This window comes from Xiphophorus hellerii, chromosome 2, assembly GCF_003331165.1.
Source record: "Xiphophorus hellerii strain 12219 chromosome 2, Xiphophorus_hellerii-4.1, whole genome shotgun sequence".
NCBI lineage: Eukaryota > Metazoa > Chordata > Actinopteri > Cyprinodontiformes > Poeciliidae > Xiphophorus > Xiphophorus hellerii.
The window spans coordinates 28,637,125-28,662,616 of record NC_045673.1 but is presented as its reverse complement, the minus strand read 5'-3'; the positions used below and the strand labels follow the sequence as shown (position 1 = coordinate 28,662,616).

General features: G+C 39.8%; 1 long non-coding RNA gene across 1 annotated transcript; it reads right to left on the bottom strand.

Annotated features, from left to right (window-relative positions):
* Positions 1 to 4,577: 4,577 nt before the first annotated feature.
* On the bottom strand, positions 4,578 to 23,835 carry LOC116708126 (uncharacterized). The gene is made up of 3 exons (XR_004336610.1): positions 23,825 to 23,835; positions 12,823 to 12,830; positions 4,578 to 4,636 (listed from the first exon to the last, which is right to left on the bottom strand). It is a non-coding gene; the product is annotated as an uncharacterized LOC116708126 (long non-coding RNA).
* Between the last annotated feature and the right edge of the window lie 1,657 nt (positions 23,836 to 25,492).

Here is a 25,492-nt window from a genome sequence, read left to right as displayed (position 1 = left end):
AGTGCTAGATATTTTAGAGGTTTTAATATTTTTGTAATACTCTGAATCCCAATGTTCATGCCACATATGATAAGAGTAATAATAATAATAATAATAAGTGGATAAAATAAAAATAAGGACATCACAACAAAAGAGTTACGGTTTCAGGCCTCCATTAAATGCCAAAGAATAAAAAGGACAGCTGTTTAAAATAAAAATGTTTTTGAGAGCATGTTTACGGCCTGAGGAAAACTGCTGACAGTTGTCCAGGTGAGTCATTAATAACTTTTACAGGCAGATTAAGTCACAAGTGGCCATTACGAAGGAAGCTGTCTGTTTAGAAGAACGCTGTCCCCTAAGCAAAGCATTTTAAAGAAGAGTTGAGAGGAAGGAAAAAATGTTGCACAGAATGGCGCACAAGAAACAATAGCTGTGCTTCCATCATGAAACTGTGTCGACACCATTTCACAATTATGGTGTTTATATTCAAGAATAAATGCAATTAAAGTCACACATGTATTAGTTTATTTATGCAATAAGTCATTAAAAAATATTACGTGACTCATGTGAGACAACAAGCATGTTTCCATTGCCGCTTTCTGAAATAAACCAAGTTTGATATCCTGGCGCCAAAACCTCTTAGTTTTGTCATGTCTGTACGTCACACACACACACACCCACGCCCACACACACACACACACCCACCCACGTACCCACACACACACACCCACACACACGCCCACACACCCACACACCCCCACACACACACACACACCCCCACACACACACACCCACACGCCCACGCCCCCCCACACACACACACACACACACACACACCCACGTTCCTGGACATGAGCTGCAACTGTCACATCCTTCACTCCTGAACCAGAGATGTCAAAAGCATCTTGAGCCGAGGAGGGCTAAGAAAAGAACTCGATGTCGTCTGCTCAGATTGGAGCAAATTTTGCGTTTCATTGGGAAAGCAAAATACTAGGGCATAAAAGAATCGTGGAGAGGCACAGAATCCAAATTGTTTGAGGTTCAGCGTGAAGTTTCCACAGTCAGTGATGCATCAGGCTTTATCTACACAAGACTGTTCTTGTTCTAGTCTTAGTGTCTGGAAACTGGCGATACTTTTGGATGTTGATTGAGGAAAAGTCCTACATTTAGATGGCACTGTGTGATTGTTTAGATGGGATTGCCAAGATGCCTTCAACTTGCTGCAGTTGCCATGCCATGGCACTAGATGGTGCTGTGATTTATGGATGTCGTCGAAACGCACATGACTACATTTGACCATTCAGGTGTCCTAGCAGCAAAGTTGCAGGCAAAGTTGAATTTTGTTTCAAGCTAGACTTACTTTCTTTTACTATGTAGCGGTTGCTAACAGATATTTGTTTAATATTGCAGTAAGTATGGCAAGTCCTAGCTTTCACTGGAACTGGCCAGTGACGACTGGTCAGTGTACACATACTCGCCTAAATCTTTGAAAAAGTGGTTCAAAAGTTCACGATTTTCTCTTAACCAGGGTAAATTCATTGAATGTCACATTAATAAGCTGATAGTTTTGCTTTTCCAACATAGAAAATACATGTTGGGTACTCATTTGACTGAAGTCCAAAGACGTCAGTGAAGACCTTTGGAGATTTTCAGATTCACATATATTGGGAATATCTAATCCTTCCAAATCACTGCAGATTCCAAGATCATGAGTTGAAACCTTTACATGTCAGTGCAACTTATCTGGACGGTCAACCACTTTGCCAAGGTCTGGAAGCTGACCCAAACTGTCACTTTCAGAATAACACACCTCAAAATGTTTCTTGGACTAGACCATGCTGGATAACATGTTTATTCCGTAACAACCTTCCCAATCCCTTGGCCTTGGCCTTCCTGACAATCTTTGGACAATCCCATTGTAACCAACTCTGCCAGTTTTGACAAGCACAGCGGCCAAACATCCAGCCAGAATTATGCCAGAAGCTCATTAACGGCTACAAAAAGTTTATTCAACTTCGGAGAATTTGACCCATGTACAGTACAGACCAAACGTTTGGACACACTTTCTCATTGAATTCAATGAGAAAGTGTGTCCAAACGTTTGGTCTGTACTGTATGTGGGAAGCAGCAAATCATGATCTAGCTTTTTTTTTTTTTTACCCCTCCAGGGGGTCTTTTTGTGGGCTCTAGTGTCCCTTATGTGATAGTAGGCTGACAGGAAACGGGGAAGGAGAGGGGGGAAGACATGCGGCAAATGTCGTCGGGTCCGGGAGTCGAACCCACGACGGCCGCGTCGAGGACTCAAGGCCTCCAAATGTGGGTTGCTCTAACCCCTACGCCACCATGGCACGCCCATGATCTAGCTTTTAGGGTGTCAAAGTAGAATTTTTTTTTTTCTCCGAAGAGTTTTTGCGGCACTAGTGGCTCGTATTTTTTAGACAGTAGGCAGACAGGAAGGAGGGTGAGGAGAGGGGGAAGACATGCGGCAAAGGTCGTCGGGACCGGGAGTCGAACCCGCGACGTCCGCGTCGAGGACTAAGGCCTCCAAACGTGGGGCGTGCTAACCCCCTGCGCCACCACAGCACGCCCCAGGGTGTCAAAGTAAATCAGTTGGTTCCTCCTTCATTGGTACAAACACGATCTATGATTATGTGCAGTTTGCTTCACTGTACACAGCCACAGTAATTCCAGCACCTTTCAGTTCACAACCAGCAGGATGCTCGGTACTTTGTGGCTCTTCCAGGACATTTGGACCAGTTTAATTTAATTCTTGTTCTGAAACACTCTTCAATGTGCGATGAGCAGCCTCTTGAAGCAAATAGTTCCTATAGCTGTCAATAGAACTACTCCACCTGTGAACAGGTGTCTTGGCCCCCACCTGAAGGGTAAGCAGCTCCAGTTATCTCAGGTTTGAAGGGTGACTTCTCCAGATGACATGTTTTAGCTCCTGCAGACGTTCTCTGGAGGGAAGGAACAATTTCAGATTCTCACACAACATGTCCGTGTATTTAAAATAATAATTGTTTATTAGCTACAATACATTATCTATGACATTTATAGATTTTTATACAGATTCTACCAAAAAAATATATATAAATTGCTGTAGTTTTCAGGTGTTTGTCCCATAATGTCATCCCTTCTTGTGGTTGTGATTTTTTACAGTGTAGCACTGGGAGTTTAACAACATTAGCAGGTGATGCTCTGTTCACTCGGCCACTTCTGCAGCCAAATAGCAAAACCGCAGAGGGTTGGTGTCCTTAGTAACCAACTTACTCCTATTGAAACTATTTGTGGGATCGACACTGATGGACCAAAGTGAATCCAAGGGTTACAATGAAAACTCTTCTACTACCAATAATAACAACAACAATAACAAGCTTTAAAAGGGTTGGACACAGGCGGCCAATCTGGACGAAGCCATTACTGTGTAATCAATGATGTCAAATGTTGGAAATACCTGAAATAATGACAATCTGCTCTCAGGTTTGATCTTCTGCTGCAGTATTGACTTAATTTGTTTTCATTGTTCAGGCAAAGCCCATTTCATGTCATCTCAAACAAAAGTCAAGCTGCAAAACAGATTTTTGCTCCAGCTAAATTGAAATGCCTGAAGAGATTTATTTAGAGCTGGTAGGAATTTGTAATGAATAACTGAACATATCCAGCACACATCTCCCCCTGTGCTCATGTTCAGAGCTCCTCAGAGCACCGGATTAGCCTGTTGCATTAAGTCGAGGTGTTACTGATGATTTTATAGTCTTTCGAATACCCGTGGTCTACAGTATTTACCTCCTTACAGATTTATGCTGTTTTTGCAAATCATCAACCACACAGATGATTCAGACAATGCTAACATGACCAAATATGAAAAGCAAAAAAAGAATGGTGATTTCATTAATTAAGGGGGGAAAAAATTCATTTTACCCAATGCAGTCTTGTATGAAAATATAATATAATATAATATAATATAATATAATATAATATAATATAATATAATATAATATAATATAATAATACCCTATAAAATCATCTATATGGAGTCTTTGCAAGATGAAGTAAGCAAGAAGATCATAAATAAGTAAAGACAAATCCGAGAGGAATTTGATTGACACTTTATTTGACAGGCTGCACAGTGGCACAGTTGGTAGAGCTGTTGCCTTGCAGCAAGAAGGTCCTGGGTTCGATTCTTTCTGCATGGAGTTTGCATGTTCTCCCTGTGCATGCGTGGGAGGAAGCCGGGTACTCCGGCTTCCTCCCACTGTCCAAAAACATGACAGTCAGGTTAATTGGTCCCTCTAAATTCTCCCTAGGTGTGAGTGAGTGTGTGTGTGAATGGTTGTGTGTCCTGCCTGTCTCTGTGTTGCCCTGCGACAGACTGGCGACCTGTCCAGGGTGACCCCGCCTCTCGCCTGAAACGTTTGCTGGAGATAGACACCAGCAGCCCTGCTGACCCCACTAGGGGACAAGGGTGTTAAAAAATTGATGGATGGATGGATTGACTTTATTTGACGGAGTGTGCATAAGACTGTCATGTTTATGACAGTGTCATAAACATGACATAACAGCTGTTATGAAAATGACATAACATAAGAAGGTGAGTTTTTCTTTTTGGGTGATTGAAGTAAAGGAGCCTATGTGGACTTGGAGTTATATATTTCTTATATATAAGAAATATATATATTTCTTATATATATATAAGAAAGGCTTATATATTTATATAAGCCTTTCTTATATAAGAAATGACCATTTCTTGACCATTGCCATGAAGTGTCATTTGGTAAATAATGACACTTTTAATACAAAGTTGACAATTTTAATGGATTTTTAATGAAAATCTGCATTAAAAGTGTCATTATTTACCAAATGAAACTTATGACAACAGTCATAGACAGTCATGACAACTCCTTCATCGTCATGATGGGTGTTATGTCATGTATATGATAGTGTAATGTCAGTCTTATGCAAATAAGATGTTACCAGAATTCGTGAACAGATGAATCACAGTAGCTGCGTTTCCAGTTACCATGTAATTGCTCAATTTGAGATTAATGCGTGCAAAACTTTGTCAATGTCCTGCTAATATCTGAAAAACATAATTCTGCATTTGGGGTGTTTCTATGAAATAAGAAAAGCAATTAAGATCACACGTGAGTACGTTTTCTCACGTGATAAATCATTAATAACCATGCCGCATCTTCACCCAACAAGTACTTCCTGTCGTTGTCTTCTTTTTCATGGTTTGCACAAGTGGCAACATCCAGTTACCACGCAAAAAAAAGAGATTCCATTGCAGTTTTGCGAAATAAACCAATTTTGATATGTACGTCATCGTCATCCTAGCACCAAACTTTCTTTTGTAATTTAAAAGAAAAAAGTTCTAAATTGCCAATTCTGTGTGTCAGTTATAAGGTCAATGGAAACACAGCTAATGTTGGGCCAACATTCTGTGAGTTTAGCACAAAACATGATCCAAATCACAACAGCGAGTCCACCCATGAATAGCATCAATAAATCAATCACTAAAAAGAGGTTTGAATGGTTTTGAAGTCAAAGTCAGTTCTTAAATTCAATCAGAAAGCTTTGGAGCGTCTGGCTGAATTAAAACCTTCATGTCCAGTACGGGGGGCTAAAACATTCCTCAGCAGTGAGGTAACAGACTAATAGGTAACTGTTGGAAAAGCCTGAAGGCAGTTATTCCTGCCACTAATATTAGACTCAAGGGGTAATTACTTTTTCACATAGGTCAGGTTGGCTTGCAAAGCTTTATCCCTCAATAAGTAAAGTCGTCTTTACCAGCAAAAAAGAAAAAAAGTGTTTTTTTACTGGTTATCTATATGTGATATTAAGAGTATTTGATCATCTGAAACAGTTTGTGTAAAATAAAAGCAATATGTAAGTGACAAATACCTTTTCAGAGCATGACAGACATTTTTTTTTTTATTATTGGTTTTGCTGCAGGGAGGAAATCGGATTAGCACTTACTTCTTTCCTGAATGACTGCTGTCTTAATTGTGAAACAAAGCTCCTTCGCCTGCCGCTCACGTACAGCGGCTGTCTGGGCGCCATAATTTCATTATGTGCTTGTTCTACAAATCTCTCTGTGCAACGCTGCGGCCTCATGGATCAATGTAGCCCAGATTTTGCAAGTTGCTGGATTTCCTGTACTTACGCTGCGAGTCTCCTGTGGAATGTCTGGAAAATCAGGAGACTGTTTCAATTCACTCCAGCTACGTGGCCATGTTGACAAAGCAGATAAACACAATGGATATATAATGTACACACATATGTTTTAGTCTGTGTATGTTTTTGAATGAATGTGAGGCAGAAAAGTCGGAGGCCTTTCTTGGGTTGCCCTAAAAATAACGACGTTTGACAGATCAAGGCGCATTCTGGCCTTCCTTAACCGCAAGCTTCAGATGAAATTAGACTCTAGGAAAAATCCTATTTCTGTTATTTTCATCGTAGAATGTTCCCCAACGCTGACATTCACTGTATTTTTCTTGGGATTGAACAGCTGGTTATGACCCAGCAGGTTTCTCTGAGGCAATGTTTTAGGTAGAGACATCAGATGGAAAAAAAAAAAAACCAAAAAACTTTAATGACTACCTAAAGAGAGTAAAGGGGAAGTAAAGCACTGGCAAAGTTTGAAAACCAACACTATTTTAACCCTGAATCAGTCAAACCGTTTTAACTTTAGCTCTCTTGTTATATGTGAGCATTAGACTTGCAGGCACCATGTATTCAGCAGAAATGTTGATGGCCAGGGGAAATCGGAACCAGTTTAGACGGCCGGCCAGCTCTAGCAAAGAGTCCAAACTTCTTCCAGTGACCGATGATGGAAGCCGCTCAGCTCACTGGGTCCTTGAAGCATCAGAAATGTTTCTGGCTCTTTCCCCCAGATTTGTTCCTCAAGACAATCCCGTCTCAGACATTTACAGACAATTCCTTTGATTTCATTGGTGGTGTTTGACCTCTGACCTGCACTGTCAATTGTGCAGATCAAGTGTGGGTTTTGTTTAAAACCCACACAAAGTCCATCGCTCTGAGACTTGTGAACAATGACAAAAAGTGGGCAAAGATTTCTTCTTCTGTAAAGGGGACGGGGTGTCACTATAAGCAGAGAACACAGTTGATCAAAATAGCAGAAGACATTGACGTGTGAAGATGTCTGAGCAGATAGAATGACTGACATGAACGCTAAAAGAAACTCAAGAAAATAATAGCAAAGAAACTTAGCAATAAATGCCTAAATTATAATATGTCCAGCTGCACAAGCAAATTTTTTTTCACAACTAAAGGGAGATCTTTGGTTAAAACACGTTTCATTTAAACTTTAAAAAAAATTCCAAATGAATCTTTTAACGTGGCAAACTGCGGTTTTAGTAAGTAGCTTTACAACTCCCCTGAGAAAACAACTCCCTGCGACGCGTAAGAATGTTATGTTTTCTCTTCAGTGGCAAATGTACCTTGTTATACGCATACATGGTGTAAAACACCAGAAAATCTACCAGGAAGAGAATTAAATATCTTACATCTGAGATACTTTCTGTAAAAAAAAAAAAAAAAAAATGTCACGGTTGCCAACATACAAATATTGTATGTTTAAAAGCAATCTTTACCTGAAACCACTTTGTTTCATTTTATCTCCCCTTCATTTCACATCCAAATACCAGAACAAAAACAAATCCACTACTTGGCAATTTACACACAAAAGCGAGCAGAAGGGAGCGGTTTTGAATTCACGTTGACTCCGTACGGTGCAGCTTTGAGGAACGGAGGTTCCTCAGAGGTATATTTCTTGTTCTGAACTATATTCACCTCAAATCACATTCACCTCAGACCCGACCAGGCAGAATATCAGGGTTTTTTAAGACAGTGGTTGCATCGTGGTACATAGAGAAAATCATTCCAAACTCAATGACAATAATACATTTGAAATAAATCATTGACTTAGTCCTTATGCCACTGAGGCATGACTAAAAATGACAATAAAAAATATTATTTTGCAAATTGAAACCATTTTAGGTAGAACCAGGACACAAAACCTTAAGTAAAATAATTTTGTTGGACATGTCATATTACTTTTTTTATTATGTTGACATTGCTCAGTGATTTTAGCCATTCTGGAGCCCTGGGTAACCAATTTTGTGCAACCATCGCTACATTAAAATGTATGATAACTATTTAGCTATTAGTATTCTTAAGCAGACACTTTGAAAATGTCAAAAAAAAAAACAAAAACAACCAAACAACCAGTGGATTTAAATACACACAGGAAACAATAGTTCACATTATCTTTTTGTGCTATGAATATTATCTTGGTTTTTGCCGAATTTATGCCAATTACATGAACTGCAATGAATTCAATACAAAAATACAAATACAATAACAATTACAGTCAGAAGTCACATTCAGACAATCCTGCAGCAACACCGACTCAGGAAATCAGGACTATGCTGTAAAACACATAATGGCACAAATATTCTGTCCATCGGAGAGATACCACTAACCATCTTTAACTGCACGTAAAATCAATAAATGACATGAAGCGGACATAATGTTGATTAAAAAGGAGACATATCTGAAGTACAAAAATGACTCTCTTATTTTAAGACAATAATTTATTTCCTTTTTGGTATGGCGTCCCCTTGATTTACTCATAGAGGAAATACCATACAGCGACCACTCAGCTGCTAAACTCTCCTTAGGTTTGTCAAACATCAGTGCACAGATGTTTCACATAAAAAACACAAAAATAAAAAAACAGTTATAGTGCGTCCGGAAAGTATTCACAGAGCTTCACTCTTTCCACATTTTGTTATGTTATTTGCCTTACTAAAAATTGTACTAAATCAGTTTCTTTCCTCAAAATTCCACACACAAATACCACATTACCACAGTGTGGAATTTTGTTTTTAGCATTTTACTAAATTATGTATACACAAATACATAAATCACATTGACACAAATGTTGGCAGTCTTTGCTTAATACTTTATTGATGAAGCTCAAAGTTGAGCCATTTCAATTGACTTCAGATGACTGTAAAACATGTAACCGCTTCTTTAGACTTCAACTGATCTTCCCTGAGAATAGAGGGAAGATCTATTCTCAGAGAATACATTAAAAATGTATTCTCTAGAGAATACATTAAAAATGAAAAATTACCCCACTAAAAATCTATTTATATTTTGCTTTTTGGTTCATAGTCTTTCCTAACATCCATTAAGAATTCCTGAATTAAATTTACCCAACATAAAATGTTTGTGCAAACAGAGCATTTTCTTTTTTGGACTAAAACAGACTTGTTTTTGTGACTTTTTGAACTCTCAGAAGCGAGTCAAAACAGGCAATTAAAACCACAGAAGCAAGAAACCCAAAAGTGCAGGCCCTGTTTTGCTAAAGAGTTGCCATAAAGCAAGACCTGCATTTAAACTTCCCGTTTGAAAAGCGAAGCCAAAGTGGAAGTGCCTTAAAGTGCAAAACCACTAATGGTGGGTTAGACGCTGGCGACCCAAAACGTCTGGTTTCAACAAACTACTACTTCAGCGTCAGCACCTCTATTGACAATAATCAGTTTTGTCAATATACTGTTATTGCAAAGATAGCTATCTCTGCTCCCTATTGGAAGAAGCTGCTGATAACTCTGTAAATGTTCTTCAGAATTATGTCATTGTGAGTGCTTGAAGTTTGCCGAGTCAGGTTAAAGTGGCTCACTCCACCTATAACCTAAACACACAACGGTTCTTAAGTAAGTAAGTAAGTAAACTTTATTTCTATAGCGCTTTTCACAGACCAGGGTCACAAAGTGCTGCACAAAGTGTAAAAAATAAAATAAATTAAAAGCAACATACAAAACAATAAAACACAGTATTAAGCTAAAAAGCAAGTTTAAAAAAGTGGGTCTTAAGTTGTTTCCTAAAAGTGTCTATACAATCCAGAGATCGAATGGTACAAGGTAGCTCATTCCAGAGGCGAGGCGCCACAGCTTTAAAAGATCTGTCTCCTCGAGTCTTAAAAAGGGTCCGAGGAACCGTCAGCAAGTTCAGATTGGACGACCTGAGGCTCCTAGTCGAAACATAAGGCTGGATGAGGTTCTTAATATAGTCTGGCGCCTGTCCATGAAGAGCTCTAAAAGTCAGTACCAGGATTTTGTAGTGCATCCTGTAAGATACAGGCAGCCAGTGCAAACTTTTGAGGATGGGTGTAATATGTTCCCTCCTGTGGGTGCGAGTGAGCAGGCGTGCAGCAGAGTTTTGTACAACCTGCAGACGCGCAAACTCCCTCTTGTTAAGACATGTGAACAGACTGTTACAATAATCCAATCTCGATGAGACAAAAGCATGAACAATCATCTCAAGCTCACCATAAGTCACCATCTTACGAAGTTTAGAAATGTTCCGAATTTGGAAAAAGCAGTTCCTAACAAGCTGATTTATGTGCCGCTCCATAGACATCGCTCCATCCATGAAAACACCCAGGTTACGCAGGTTGCTTTTAACTGTGCAGCTCAAGTTTCCGAGGTGCTGCTTAATTCCAGGCACAGCACTGTCAGGAGCAACAATCAAGGTCTCGGTCTTGTTGGAGTTCAATAACAGGCTGTTTTCAGTGAGCCATTTTGTCACTTCGGCCAAACAACTAGTGAGAGTGCAAAGTTTATGTGGCTCACTTGGCTTGAAAGAGCAGTACAGTTGCAGATCATCGGCGTACAGATGATAGGACACATCACTGAACTTCTGGATGACCCTGCTCAGAGGAAGTAGGTACAGCAGGAACAGAACAGGTCCCAAGACCGATCCCTGCGGCACACCCCACAAAAGCTCTGCAGAATCAGACACTGCATTTCCCACTGACACACTAAAAGTTCTGCCAACCAGGTAAGAGGTGAACCATTTCAAAACGCAACCCGACATTCCAACCAAATGTTGGAGCCTGTTTATCAGGATGCCATGGTCCACTGTATCAAACGCCGATGACAGATCCAACAAAACCAGCACAGAACATTTACCGGTGTCAGCTGCCATCATAATATCACTAAACACCTTCAACAGGGCTGTTTCAGCGGAGTGAAACTCACGATACCCAGATTGAAAAGTGTCATAAATGTCATTTACCTGCAAAAATGATCTAAGTTGGGTGCAGACTACCTTTTCCAGGACTTTGGCCAAGAAAGAAAACTTCTCAAAATGTTTCACTGGAAACCTTTTGGAAAACCGTAAACAGCATCCCAGTTTCTGCTACTACAGCTCCATCCACAGGGTTACACTCAACATACGGGTTGATATTGCGGGAAACTGGGCCATTCAGTGGTTTATTTGAATATTAATAAAATTTGGTGAAATTTCACTTTGCAAGTTGTACCATAATTATGCATTTAAAGAGGCGGTATAACGTTAAATCGACTTTTTTGAGTTTTACATCATGTTATAATGTTATTCCCTCATCAACAATGTACCCGGAGTGTTGATTTGATTCTTTCATGCATGTTTGAAAAATCCTTCAATCACTTGTGGCAACCATTCAGAGGTGCAGAACTCCTTGGTGGACCTAGCTCCGCCTTTGAGGACGAAGCTGCAGTTGCCAAGCTTCTGACTCACAGAGCAGCCCCCACTCAGCTCCTTCAGACTAGCCAGCAGCAGTTAGCAAACACCTCTAGGAACTGCTAATCTGCTGACTTAGCTACTGCTCACTGAAACGCTGGTAAAAACGTTGTTAAAGGGTTAATAGAGGAGCCATGTTGTGATGACTTCCTGAAAGCAGAGTTTCATAAAGAGCAGGAGTTTCTTAAAGAGACAGAGGCCCAATTTCAAGGCATTACATTACAAAGTCAAAATTTTTTTAAGATAAATTTGATATATGCTAAATTTTTTATTACAACTGAAGGTTACTTGATTATGCGATAAGAATGCATTATATCCCTGGAAAATACACAACATCTGGAATAATTCTGCCTGGATAGTTGACCAGCGCTATTGGTAAAGTTTGCAGTATATGCATGGAGAATAGTGGATGAACAATGATGAAGACAGTGCAGTGGAATCAATTGTAAAGATTGATCTTACAGGTTGGAGAGAATTTTCCCTCATGGAGGGGCAGATACGTCCTATGTGAGGATTGGGCAGTATATGTTTCCTTTCTTCCCTTCTTCCCTCTGCAGGCTACACTTGGAGAACGGGGGGGGCAGAGGAAGATGACTGCGGAGCTCTGGGTATCTAGCAGGGATCCAGAGGTAGGTGAATCTTGAGGAGAACTGGAACCAGAAACGGACGAGGAACCACTGGGAATCCAACCCAGAACATGAGGCGAGCCGTGGTACGAGAAGAGCATCAAAACAGAAAATCACTTAGAGGAAGCGCTGGAGGCGGTTAAACTCCACCAGTGACGGTTAAGCATCAGGTGCTAAATGGTTGTCTGACAGCTCCTTAAGAAGCTACGCCAAACAACTGCCTTAGTTGCAGTCAGGTGTGAAAGGTGCACCGGGTGGGAAGGACCGCCAAACAGCGATCCTGCTCAGGAGAGATCACACACTCGCATGCGAAACACACAAACACTCACATAGATCCTAACAATAAAGGTCTAAAAGTCCCTCTCTGTGTCCCCGAATGCTAACTACTTGGACATTTAGGCACTAACATTCATGCTGCTTTTGGCTCAGCTGAATCCACTCAAAAGTGTACAGTTTTCACGACAGCCTCATTGTACTGTGGTCAAGAGAAGAGGAAGAAAAGAATGAACGAAGGTAACTCTCTCTTTTAATGGTGTTTTGTTTCCTTGTGGTTCCTAGGAGATAATTGATCTAAATGATAAGGACAAAGGAATCTCCCTATAAATACAAGTGTGGTTACTTTTTTTTCTTCTGTTCATAAATGTTGGTTTCTTTTTCTGGATGACTTTTCTAGAGACACAGTAATGAACGCTCAGCTTGACTCCCATGTAATGACAAACTTATTTGTTTCTTACTCAGCAAAGTATAAGCACATGTTCAGCCAAATGCTCCATTATATAACTACTTCCTGGATAGATTTTTGTCATTCTTGGTTAGTAATGGTTGTCATACTAGTCTCTCTTCCTTCCACTGAGGCCAAGCAGAAAGGCTCGTCTCATTAATATGCCCTAAAAGAGCTGAATAAACAAATTCATTCACTACATTAACCACTTGGCATTGGTTTTCACAGGTTGCTAGGGAAGCCTCTTTGTTGCCACAACTTGGCCATTCCAAATATGTGCTGCAGCCTCCTTTCCCATCATCAGGAGCCTCGTTTGGTTTGGAGAGCTTCAAAATACAAACTGGCATTGTCATTTCCTGTTTCACCAACATGAATTTTACACCAAATGCTGCATTTTCATTACAGTTTTTCTCTCAATGATGGAGAATGCGTTAGCTGGTGACCCGCATGCAAATAATCCCACCTGGAACCAAGTGCCATAGATAAAGTCTTAAGAGTGGGCATTTATAATATCGCTTATCATTTATCATTTATTATTTATCATTTATTGTGATAAATTTCTTATGGTGACCATTCTGATTTGTTGTTACAATGAATTCCTATTAATGATGTCCTTATTGTGGGGATTGTTAGTTTCACTAATATCTCCACTGTTTGTTTAGCTTAGTGAACAGAAGGAAGACAGACCGGACATGAATCTAATCATATCAGAATTCATCTACTGTTTATGATTACACTATCATTAGGTAAGAGAGCAGTCGGCCCATATCATTTTAATGCACGCTCCAAGCTCTGTAATCCTGAATTCCTTACTAGATTTAAGCAAAATCATGTTATAAATAATAGTAGTCATGTAAATTATACTCAACATGTAACTGGAAATATGTCACAAATTACTCTGTATCATTTTCCTGACGGTAGTAAATCATCGCCACCAAACAGAATATGGGACGGGTCCATCAAGATCTTTTTTCTTTGCCTGTTTTATTACCGTGACGTCGTAGACGGACCACAATGGAAGAGGTTGAGGATCCAAACCCGATTATGAAAACCTTGACGAAAATAATCAGGTTGAGTTCTCAACCTCTTCCCTTGTGGTCTGTCTGTCTGTGACGTTGTGGTAATTAAACATTCAAAGAAAAAATATCTTGATTTGCCTGTCCCATATTCTGTGTAGCGACTGGATTACTTCTGTCAGAGACGTTTTCACTTCAAGTTGTTTCATCTTGTATATTAACTCAATTGTTTATCTACTGCCGTTTTAAATTGTTGGAAACAGACTGAACTGTATTTCTGTGATTTCAACTGAACGTTTGTGTCTTTATCTGATTACGTCTGTATCTTGCAGGCGCTGCACCTCTGCTCTCAAAGAATTTCCAATAAACTATATCTAATCTTATCTTATCTATGGTTTAAAAAAAAAGCTTTTGTGACTTAGACTTCATCACACTCTTCATCTGCAGACGGTTGCAGCATTTCTACCTTTACCTTTACACTTAAAGGTAAAGGTAATATATAAGGAGAGCATGACTTGTTTCTGTCTTTTGTTGCTAGTTTGTCTTTTGTTCTTTTGGGTTGCTAGGATACGAACAGCTTTCGTCGTTTCTTGCTCAAACTTAAAAACATATACAAAGATTCTGCTATGAATGCACAACTTAAACTGCATAATATTTATCCTGTTTAAACACTGACCATGTTGCTACTTAGAGCATATTCAGATGATAGCAGTACTGTATTGGTGTGCGTAAATTGTAAAAATACTAACACCATCAAACTGGCATCCATTGGGATCTGCTGCAGGCTGGCCCCAGTGGATGGACAGCCAGCTTTGGTGTGCTGCAGGATTATTGGCGGGCCTTGAATTAGCCGTAGTGAACAATCTGGCAGAGATTCTTCAAATGAGTCACCATGTGTACTGAGGAAACTCTTCTTTGGAAGCTGGACGGGAGGCGGGGCAGTTAAACAGGCTTCACCTGAAATGTTTCCCCAGAAAGATAAACGGACGCCAGCTTGTGTCAGAAAAAAGACAGATTTGAATTCCTGCAGAAAGTCCCTTAGGTTCCCAGACTAAAAGTTAGATAGATTAAAGAAACCATGGGGTTCATAAAATAAATAAATAAGAAATCAGCTCAGAATATTGGCAGTTTTCCTCGTTTTTAAACATCAGTCAACAAAGAAAATCTAGTATTTGTTTACCTCTACTGTATGCATGGTCATGTGTTTTCCAGCACATTAAGGAACTGTGTATTATTCGTACTGGGGTGAGCAGAAGGATTCGTTCTCCTTGAACTTTTCCTACATTTTATGACGTTTTAGTTACAAGCTTTAATGACTTTTCCTGGGATTTTAAATTGCAGTCCATAAAACGTAGTGAAGTGAAAGGACGAGGCTGTAATTTAGGCAGTGGAATCACCTGTGCTGGAGTGGAAACATTTGCACAACATGCTGCTGAAGACTACAGATGGTCACCTCTGACCCCTGGATCCTTCGGCTGTCCTTCTCCGACTGCACTGATCCCCACCACCGTTCTCTAGTTTTCCTAATTTTAAGTTTTGCGGCTGTAATGTGACGAAAAGTGACAAAGTTCAAAGGATCTGAATATGTATCCTCAGAAATGGATGAGGGAAAGATGCCGTCGCTGACATATCTTATGTCTTTGTTGAAATTATGACTGGCAGTAAGGTTAAACAACATACAGACAGATGCCTCGCAATTAAATGCCTATAATTGTGCAGACTGTAACCTACTTTCTCTTGTCAACAGGAAGTTTACAGTAACCACTCTTGCGGCCAATGGCAGAGGAGCAGCAGGATTAACTTAACAAAAATAAACCACGCAGCGCTCAGAATGGCAGGAGGTTCAACTCGCCGTCTGTGTTTCTGAGATCTAGAAACTCTTGGAGAACGTCAGCTCCCCAAATTCAACCTGATCTGGCCTGCCTGGTGTAAAAAAGGTTCACGTTGAAGCAACAACGGTCACTGCTGTGACGGAAATTGTTTATTGGCAACTGAAGGCATGAAGCCAGAGTAGCTGTCACAAGGAGTATAACACACAAAGAATGAAGAGAGACAAGAAAAACTGATGAAATAGTTGGCTGGGACACTCTGAGCATTTTCTAGTTGAAAGATTTCCTCAAAGAAAGTTGCAGAGGCCAGACATACTTGTAGGACCTGTTCAAATCCATAACTAGGTAATAATCAAAATGACAGTAATAAATTTCATTTTCATTTGCATAGTGCTTTCCAAAAAACTCTACATTAATCCAACAAAATTGTCTAAATCAGAATATTAAACAAGATTTTAAAAGTAGAACACTTACATACGTATATGACACTTTAAAAAAAAACACAGGATAAGAATAAACCAGGACATTAATCACACATTAGCTGCATTTTTGTCAGTTTTCTGTTAATGTCAAAATTGCTGTGCTTCCATTAAATAAGAAATTAAGTCAAAATCACGTGAATAAGCTTATTGAAGTGATGAGTCCTTAAAAATGATAGCAGGGATGGATGTAAACATTTACATTCATAATTCAGCCATGGATCTAGCGCTCATCGTCTGTCAGCCAATCAGAGGAGACGTAGGCATCTTATTCAGGCATCAGAGTAACAAGCCCCGTCTATTTGGGAGTGGTTACGTTTTCCGTTTTGCGGAAATTGTACGTTGGTGATTTTACAGAAGAGCTGTGGATTCGACACGTTGGAATGAAACGCAGCTTTTTCTGAACTCGGTCTCGCTGCGAGAGCTCTGGTGGAGCCAGCTGGTCATTGTCTGAAAATTAAAAAATGAAAAACCCATCATCCTCCTACCACTTCCTATCGTCTTCTGTGTGGTTTTCACCAGTAGTAAGATCCAACTGTTGATCACGTGACTCATGTTATGCGAAAAAAAGTGTTTCCATTGCAGCTTTGAGAAATACAGTTATTTTGATACAGCTGAAAAACCACCTTGTCCCAGAATAAAAACTTATCAAAAAACTTGCGTCTTTTTGAAAATGGTGTGCTTCCATTAAGCAAATTTAATTTTCTAATTTCAATTTGTGCAATTTTATGGTTAGTGGAAATGACGCTATTGAAGGAAGTTGCAAGAAGGCGTGTTTTGAGATGTGATTTGAATGCCAATAGGTATGTACACTCAAGGATGTATTTGAGGAGAGAGTTCCAGAAGGTGGGAATAGGAATGGAGAAGGCTCCATACTTAGGTCCGGTGAATGGTTCCAAGTGATGGAGACAAGAGGCTGGCATCAGAGGAGTGAGGCAGAAAAAGGCCTGGTTATGGAAGGTTTTGTGGGACAGTGAGCCAATGGAGCGTCTAGCGAATTGTCATGGGATTTGGTGTGGGTGAGCAGGCGGGCTTCAGAGTTTATTGAGGACTTTGGATGATGAACAATAAAGAATGTGGCTACAGTTATCAAGTTTTGTGGGGATTTAGGTATGAAAGAACATTTTAGCGAGTGTGAAAGGGAGTGAAGTGTGGAGATAAGCAACACCTTAAAAAAAAAAGTTTTATTGGCTCTAGTGGCCATTACTTAAAAGTAGTTTGACAGGAAATAGGGTAATGAGAGAGGGGGAAGACATGCGGCAAATGTTGCCAGGCTGGGAATCAAACCTGCAATTACTGCCACAAGGACTAAGGCCTCCATAAGTGGGTTGTGCTTTGCCCCTGCACCACCACAGCACCCCAAGTAACACGTTTTAATGTGGAAGAAGGCAGTTCTTGCGATGCAGTTGCCGAGGTTTTTGAAGGAAAGGGTGCTGTCAAAGATAACTCTGAGGTTGTGGATGTGTGTTGTCAAAGGTGAGACTGAAGTCCCATGTGGTACTGGTGAGGGATTTGGGATCAATGATAATAATGTCTGATCTTTCACAGTTGAGTTTGAAGAAGTTTGAGTTTATTGATAATTTTATAGAGTGAGTTTCAGTGGTGATGGGTTTTGGTGAAAATGTAGAGCTGGACATCGTCAGCATAGCAGTGGAGGATGAAGGGTAGAGAACCAAGCACCAAACCCCCGGGGGATGCCTTCAGGTTGTTTGAGGATGGGGGTGACAGAAGCCAGTTTGAGAGTTTAAGGGACTGAGCCAGAGCTGAAAGAGCTGGTAGCATCAATGATGAGTGGGAAAATGGCTGGGAGAGAGTACTTTACATAGTCGGATAGGATCCAGAGAACAGGTGGACACAGGAGAGAACTGAGATAGGGGCTGAGTCCTGCAAGGAGAGGAAACAATTGGAAGAGGATGGTGGAGGTAGTCACATAACTGGAAATGGTGCCTATTTTGTTTTGGAAAAATGTCAGAAAGGCACAGCACTTATTAACTGTAACGGAGTTGGAGGTGTTTTTAGATGGAGTTTATTTGTTGTGGAGAAAAGAGCCTGTATGAGGTTTGAGTAGTGGGTGGACTGATCTGAGTTAAGAGCATCTTTGTATTGGTGATGGACAGTTGAATCAGTTTTCTTTCAAAGTCATTCCATAGACTTCATCTGATGGAGATCAGGGGTGTACCAGGGAGCAGGGTGCCTAAAAGTGACTGTTTTTGGTTTTGATGGGAGCCAGCTGATCAAGACTAGAAGAGATTATGTGGTTATAATAGGTCACAAGGTCACATGGGTTATTAGGTGAGAGTGGAAAGCAAGGGGGCATTTTGGAGGCGAGATAGGCCTTAAAAACAGAGGGGGAGATGGATCTGAGGTTTCTGAAAGTTAGTTTATCTTTGGGAATGTTGATATCCACATTGATTGCAAGGTGGTCTGAGATATTGAAGCTGAGGCCGGAGAAGCATACAAGATCCAGGGTGTGTCCATGAGTGAGTGTGGAGAACAGCATTGACAAGAGGAGTGGGACCAGAGAATTTAAAATCAATGTTTTCAAATGAAGGAATGTCAGGAATGGAAATGAAAGTTGTTGTAATGTTCTGTCCTGAATAAAGCTGAGAATGAGGTTGTAAAGTGAGCGAATGCTGAGCAGAGCTAGTGTTGATTTGTGATTGGCTGTGAGGTCTGGAGAAGTAGATGGAGATTGGGCAGATTTACATGTTATGTACTGTGATGACGGAATAAGAAAGTGGGGATCGTGAAAGGACCAGAGGGAAGGAATGGAGTTAGGTGACATAAAATTACAGGAAAATGAGACCAGAGCATCTGTGCAGACGTTGGTTTTTGCCAGATTGTCCCAGATGGCGGACAAAGTTTTTGAGGTTGTGGAGATCTGTGGTCCGGGTGGAAAATGATAGCTGCTAAAAGTTAATGTTAATGGGGGTGCTATGGTGGGGTTAATCACAGCCCACATATGGCGGCCTTAGTCCTCGACGCGGCTGTCGCAGGATCGATTCCCGGCCTGGTTACTTTTGCCACGTCTTCCCCTTCTCTCATTACCCACCTTCCTGTCAATTCACTATCAAATAAAGGCCACTAGAGCCAATAAAACCTTTTTTTAAAAAAGTTAATGTTAACGTATCATGCAAGCAAAGTTCTTTCTGATTCTGACTTCTCTATAAAAGTGACATTAGTGACAAGATATCTATGTGATGAGTCCTGTTGCTGTCTTTGTCGTCCACTTTACGTTTCTTGAGTCCAGGTCACAGTCTGAAGTAAAGAACTGTATACTGGTGCTTCAGAAATTAACAATAATATTCAGTTAAGGCCAATTGAATTTTTTTTTTAAACGTTTCAATTTTCTTCAAAACTGGATTATGGACAACAGAGCAACAGGATTATGTTGTCAGTTGTACGCTGTAAATTTCCCACCCTTCAAGCTAAAGTGCAATATAAATAATCATGCTGCATCACATGAAATGATTTTCTTCTAGCTTGGAACTGTGAAAAATTCTGTCTAGGTGTGCCCCACATACAGTGAGCCCTCAAATCACATCACAGATCATTTAATTTTTTATAAATAGTTCCACACAATTTACTGTGACATGTCTCCTATAAAATTCAAGTGCATTGGATGAAAAATAAACTAAAACCTTTCAGGAACCTGGTGTCATTTACAATCACCACAAAATGATTACAGTGTTGAAAGCTACACTTCTTTATTCAGTTTCAGCATTCAGTCTTCTTGAGTTCACACCTGCTGTAGGTGCTAATGAATCTGATTAACCCGAAAGTAAAGTAAATCTGATTAACCCATCCTAGCAGGGTGTTCTTGACATTTGCTTATTTGCATCCTTTAGCTAAACTGAAAGCCTTCAGAGGGATTACAGTGGCTTCAAAGATCTCATTATACAAAGGTATCAGTCAGGGCAAGAAAACTAAAACTATTCCACAGCGAACTTCTGGTTGTGTCTTGCATGTAACAACAATCTCCTGCTTTCCATTTGTGACTGGTTTCAGAAGTAGGATTCCAAAGAAAACCTCCAGCTCTTGCTAAAATTTGCAAAAAGAAAATTGAGACTTATAATCTTATAATCTGACAAAAGCAAACTGGGACTTTTGATCCACGTTTGGTCCAAACTAGTGTGTTTGTAACAACAACTCCACTTTTTCATCAAAGTAGATTAAATCTTAAACAGTTCCAACTACTGCTTAATGTTGGCTCTAAACCAGTAGGTGTCTGCTTGGAACCTGGAGTTCAAGAGCAATCTCAGAATGCAGAAATAGAAGTTTTGAAATCACCCAAACATAAGATGAATATAAATTTAACAGACATTATTTTGGGTCACACAAAGAAGGATGCAAACAAGTGATGCCCTCACATTCTGTAAGATTTTGAGATTTTTTTTGTTTTCTTGCAAGGCAATGTTAGCAAACATTGTAAAATGATCCTGTAGGACACAGACAGACTCCAACCAGTGAAGACTGACTGCTAAAATGGTACCGAGACATGATTTAGAAAAAATATTCCAGTTGACATCATAAGTTTGTTTTATGGGTTAAATCATTAAAAGGGGGGGTGTTATGTAAAATCGACTTTTTACATCTGTAAGTCATGTTATAATGTTATTCCCTCATCAATAAGAGAGTGATGGAACCTTAAACGTTCATGGATATTTGAGAAATCCTTTAGTCTCCCGTGGCAACCACTGAGCTTTGCAAAATGCCTGTGGGTACCTTCAAGGTGCAGCTCCTCCACGCTCCTCCCCTTCGATTCCCCCACTCAGATCCTTCAGACTAGCCAATAGCAATTAGCAAACACCTGGTGGAACTGAAAACCTGCTGAACTCATTATAGGAGCCACCTCTCGGTCCAAGGCTGGCAAAAATGTTGAAGGGTTAATAGAGGAGCCATGTTGTAATGACTTTCTGAAGGTGGAGTTTCAGAAAGAGCAGGAGTTTTTAAAGAAACAGAGGTCCAATTGTAAGGCGTTAAATTATGAAGTCAAATTTATTCTAAGTCATATTTTGATATATATAGAATTTTTAGAACAAATTAAGTTAATATGCAATAAAATGGCACCATGTGCCTGAAAAACACACAATACTGCCCCTTATTTAACACAGACTTATTTGTGTAAAACATTTTAAAGTTATTGACAATGGTCTCTACACCGTTGGTATTTAAACAGGGGTTTGTGAACTTTTGAGATCCCCATCTTAACAATAGTGTTAGAACCCAAAACTAGCACAGAAGAACCTCATACAGACGGATTAAATCTCTAATCATTTATTGCCAACCGAAAGGACAACAGTGATAAACGGCCGGTTGGGCAAAAACCCAAACATTGAGACATGGTTTCAGCACTGACCGAGGAAAACACAGAGGATTAAAAAACAAAAAACTTGTTTGCTAACAGACATGATGAGATATATGGCACTGAGGTGTGAACCCCAAACAGAAAGTAATACAAAATGAATGGTGGCAAGAGGTGCTGTCTCAAACTATAAGCAACCAAGATAAAATTCAAGCCAAACTGACTGATTTAGAAGCACGCTTGCGTAGAAACAACATCCGTGTGTACGGGATTCTGGAGGACACAGAGGGAGACAATTTGTTGGAGTTTATGGACGGTTTCATTAAGGCTGAGCTGTCAGTCCAGGATACGGATCTAGCTATACAACGCTGCCACCGGGCTCTGGGTCCCAAACCGCCGCAGAACGCGAGGCCCCTGCTCCGTGGTGGTGATCGCCTTCCTGGCATTGAGAACCAGGGATTTGGTGCTTCGCGCCGCGTGGAAGAAAAGAGAGGTACACCTCAACCAGCAGCGGGTTTATTTCGGCCAGGACAAGACCCAAAAGAAGAGGAAAGCTTACGCCCCTATCAGAAAACTTCTGAAAGAAAAAGGTCTCCGTTTCCAAACCCCGCAGCCAGCGAAGCTCCGAGTGTTTTTTGACGGTGGCCCGGTCACGTAGCATAAGAAACCAAGGGTACGCTATGAAACGTTACAATTACCAAGAGATAAAGGAGGAATGTCGCTCCCATGTTTGGAAAATTATTACAGAGCAGCACAACTGCAATTCGCGGTTTACTGGTGTGAAGAGGGTTATGGAGCAAAATGAAAAGAACTAGAATTAAGTCAAATTGACATCCCCCTGCAAGCTCTGCTGGGGGATAAACACCTCAAGACTATATATGCAGATGAGTTGAGTGTTTCCACAAAAGTCCCTCTCAACATCTGGTTTAGAGAGTTCCGAAACCCACTTTTAGAGAGGAAAACTAGATTATTAAGATGGATTGAACATGATAGGGATTTTGTTCCAGCACAATTTGACTCAAAATTCAATCAACTAACCAGAAAAGGCATGACATCATACTGCGTGATTTCTTCTGGAACTGATCTGGAAAGTTTCCAACAACTGCAGGAAAAATTTGACCTTGACAAACAAGACTTTTTCAGATACCTGCAGCTCAGGCACCACTTTAATAAAAACATTAAAATATTGGAAAAAAATGATCAGGACCTCATTAATATCTTTATTGATGCTTATAAAGGTAAATCTTATAAGAAGAGGCTGTCCAGACTATATGAGTGCTTAGAAAATAATAAAAAAAACATCTACATTATATATTAAAAATACATGGGAAAAGGAGGCTAAAATAACGCTGACGGAGGATGAGTGGCTCAACATTTGCCAAACGATCTCCACCACCACCAGCTCAGGACACTGGAGGGAATTTTCATGGAAGAATATTGTTAGGTTTTTTATAACCCCCAACAGAACATTTTCTCAGACCGGCAGAGCTGAATCTGGGTTTTGTTGGAGACGATGTAACAATATGATGGCTGACCACTTTCATATTTTCTGGGACTGCCCATTGATTTATTCCTATTGGCTAAAGGTAGCCAAAGAGATGAGAGTAATTCTTGGTTTTGAAATAGAGCACAATTTTAAAATTATATATTTAAGTAATTTACCAACTGAACTCAACACTCAAGATAAGTACCTTCTGAAAATACTACTGATAGCAGGAAAGAAATCAATCACAAGAAAGTGGCTTAGTGGAAGCCCACCGACATTGTGTGACTGCTCAGCCACTGTAGAAGAAATACGTGAAATGGAAATGCTTACCTTCTCCATAAGACTCCAGGAAAAGAAAATTCAAAAATATTGGTCGAAATGGTTAACTTATAGGAATGCTAAAGCAAGTTGAGTATCATTAATGAATTATTCGGGGTGGTAATTGAGGTTTGGCGCTGTACAGTTTTGCAGGACTTGGTAACTATGTAAAGAAACTCTCTCCTGTTTGACTCTTCATGGATCTCTACATACATTGTAACCTGTTCACCTGAAATCTGTCTGTAATTTTTTTGTATTTTGTGTGTGTTGTATTGCTGTCCCCCTCCCCTGGTGACCTTTCAGTTCTGTAGGCTGGTCATTGTAGTTGTTGTGATTTTTTTTTAAATTTTATTTTATTATTACTATTATTTCCTCTCATTTTTTGTGTTGTGGTTGTATTTTGCCATGTATAAAAAAAAGAAAAAAAAGAATGGTGGCTGAAAAAAACATGGGAGCTTTTATTGGACTTTTTCCATTCTTTTTCCTAGGCATTTTGGTGGTGCTATACAAAGTGTAATTATGGAGAATACATCATAGGTAAGATAAGTATGAAGTAGAAAAAAATGATTCATTATCTTAATTGTTTTTAATGCAAATAAAACCCATTGCAACCATTTAGCCTATAGCTGTAAACAGAAACGCAAAAGGCCCAGGCTGACTCTGGAGGAGCTGCAGCAGGGAATCTATCATTGGTTAACTAATATGACCTTCATGGAAGATTGAAAAGAAAAAAAGAATTGTTGAGGGAAGCTGGACATAATATCATTCTCAGCTTGCAATGTTAACGACATTTTTTGGCCTCCAAGCCTCGTTCTATGTGTAACAAAACCTTAGACCTCCCCTTATCCTCACACACAGCCTCTCTCTGTAAACATGATGGTTCCAGCGTAATGCTGTTTGCTAGCAGTAATATGAGGCTATATCTAAAAGTATGCGCTTTACAATCTATAAAGTATTCATTTTGTGCGGGTTGGGCGTGAATACAAATGCACACCACATTTCTTTTCATCATTATTTATCTGCAAACATTTCTGAAACCTACATATAATTTTCTACTTTGCTAGTCAAACACATAAAACCTCAATTAAACACAACATAGTCTGTAGTAGTAACATGAAAAGGATGTGAAAATGTGGCATTTTGAGTTCCTGATTGCAAAATACACAACCTATGTTCAGTTACTCAAAAAATGTATGCAAATGATGTATGTGTGAACTCATGTTAAATACAAAATAAGCCTTTTGAGTAAATCACCTAGTTAGGCTTACAGTTGCGATCAAAAGTTTTTCTAATGTGACAGAATTTCAGATGGTTGATTTTACATTTTTTAGAGAATATGAACAACATGTTTTGTTCGTTTTTTCTTGTCACAGTTAGAAGTTAGCTGCAGCCATTTATAATCAAAAGAGAGTAATATAGGACACCTTCTGTCAAATTTTAATCGGAGTTTGATTGATGAGTGATTAATGACCCGTGACTAATTGATTTTAATTTCCGGTCACATGATGCCCCTCCCCCTATCCGGTCACATGATTCCCCTCCCCCCATCCGGTCACATGACCCCCCATCCGGTCTCATGACCTCAGCATGCTTAACACGTGTTACACTATATTCCCGCTAATTTCAATTCAACCAATAGGAACAGAGACAGGCTCCGAGTTTTATGAGTAATACAATTAAAGTATAAAAGAACAATAAGTGTTAAATAATCAAGAATAATATACGATATAATATATTTAAATAGAATGTTGTAATTAACTCCGGTTTTGCTCACCAACCCGTCCGTGTTTGTGCGTGTGTCCGGGCTGAATACTGGACAGAGATGTCCCTCAGGATGTCTCAACGCCATACATTGTTTAAGGTGAACTCCTTCTGGCCTCTATGAGTTTGAATTAGCCAATAGAAGCAGAGACAAGAGGGTTCAGTGTTAGAAAACCAATAGTAACATACAATATACCGAGTTTTATGAGTAATACAATTAAAGTATAAAAGAACAATAAGTCTTAAATAATCAAGAATAATATACGATATAATATATTTAAATAGAATGTTGTAATTAACTCCGGTTTTGCTCACCAACCCGTCCGTGTTTGTGCGTGTGTCCGGGCAGAATACTGGACGCACATGTCCCTCAG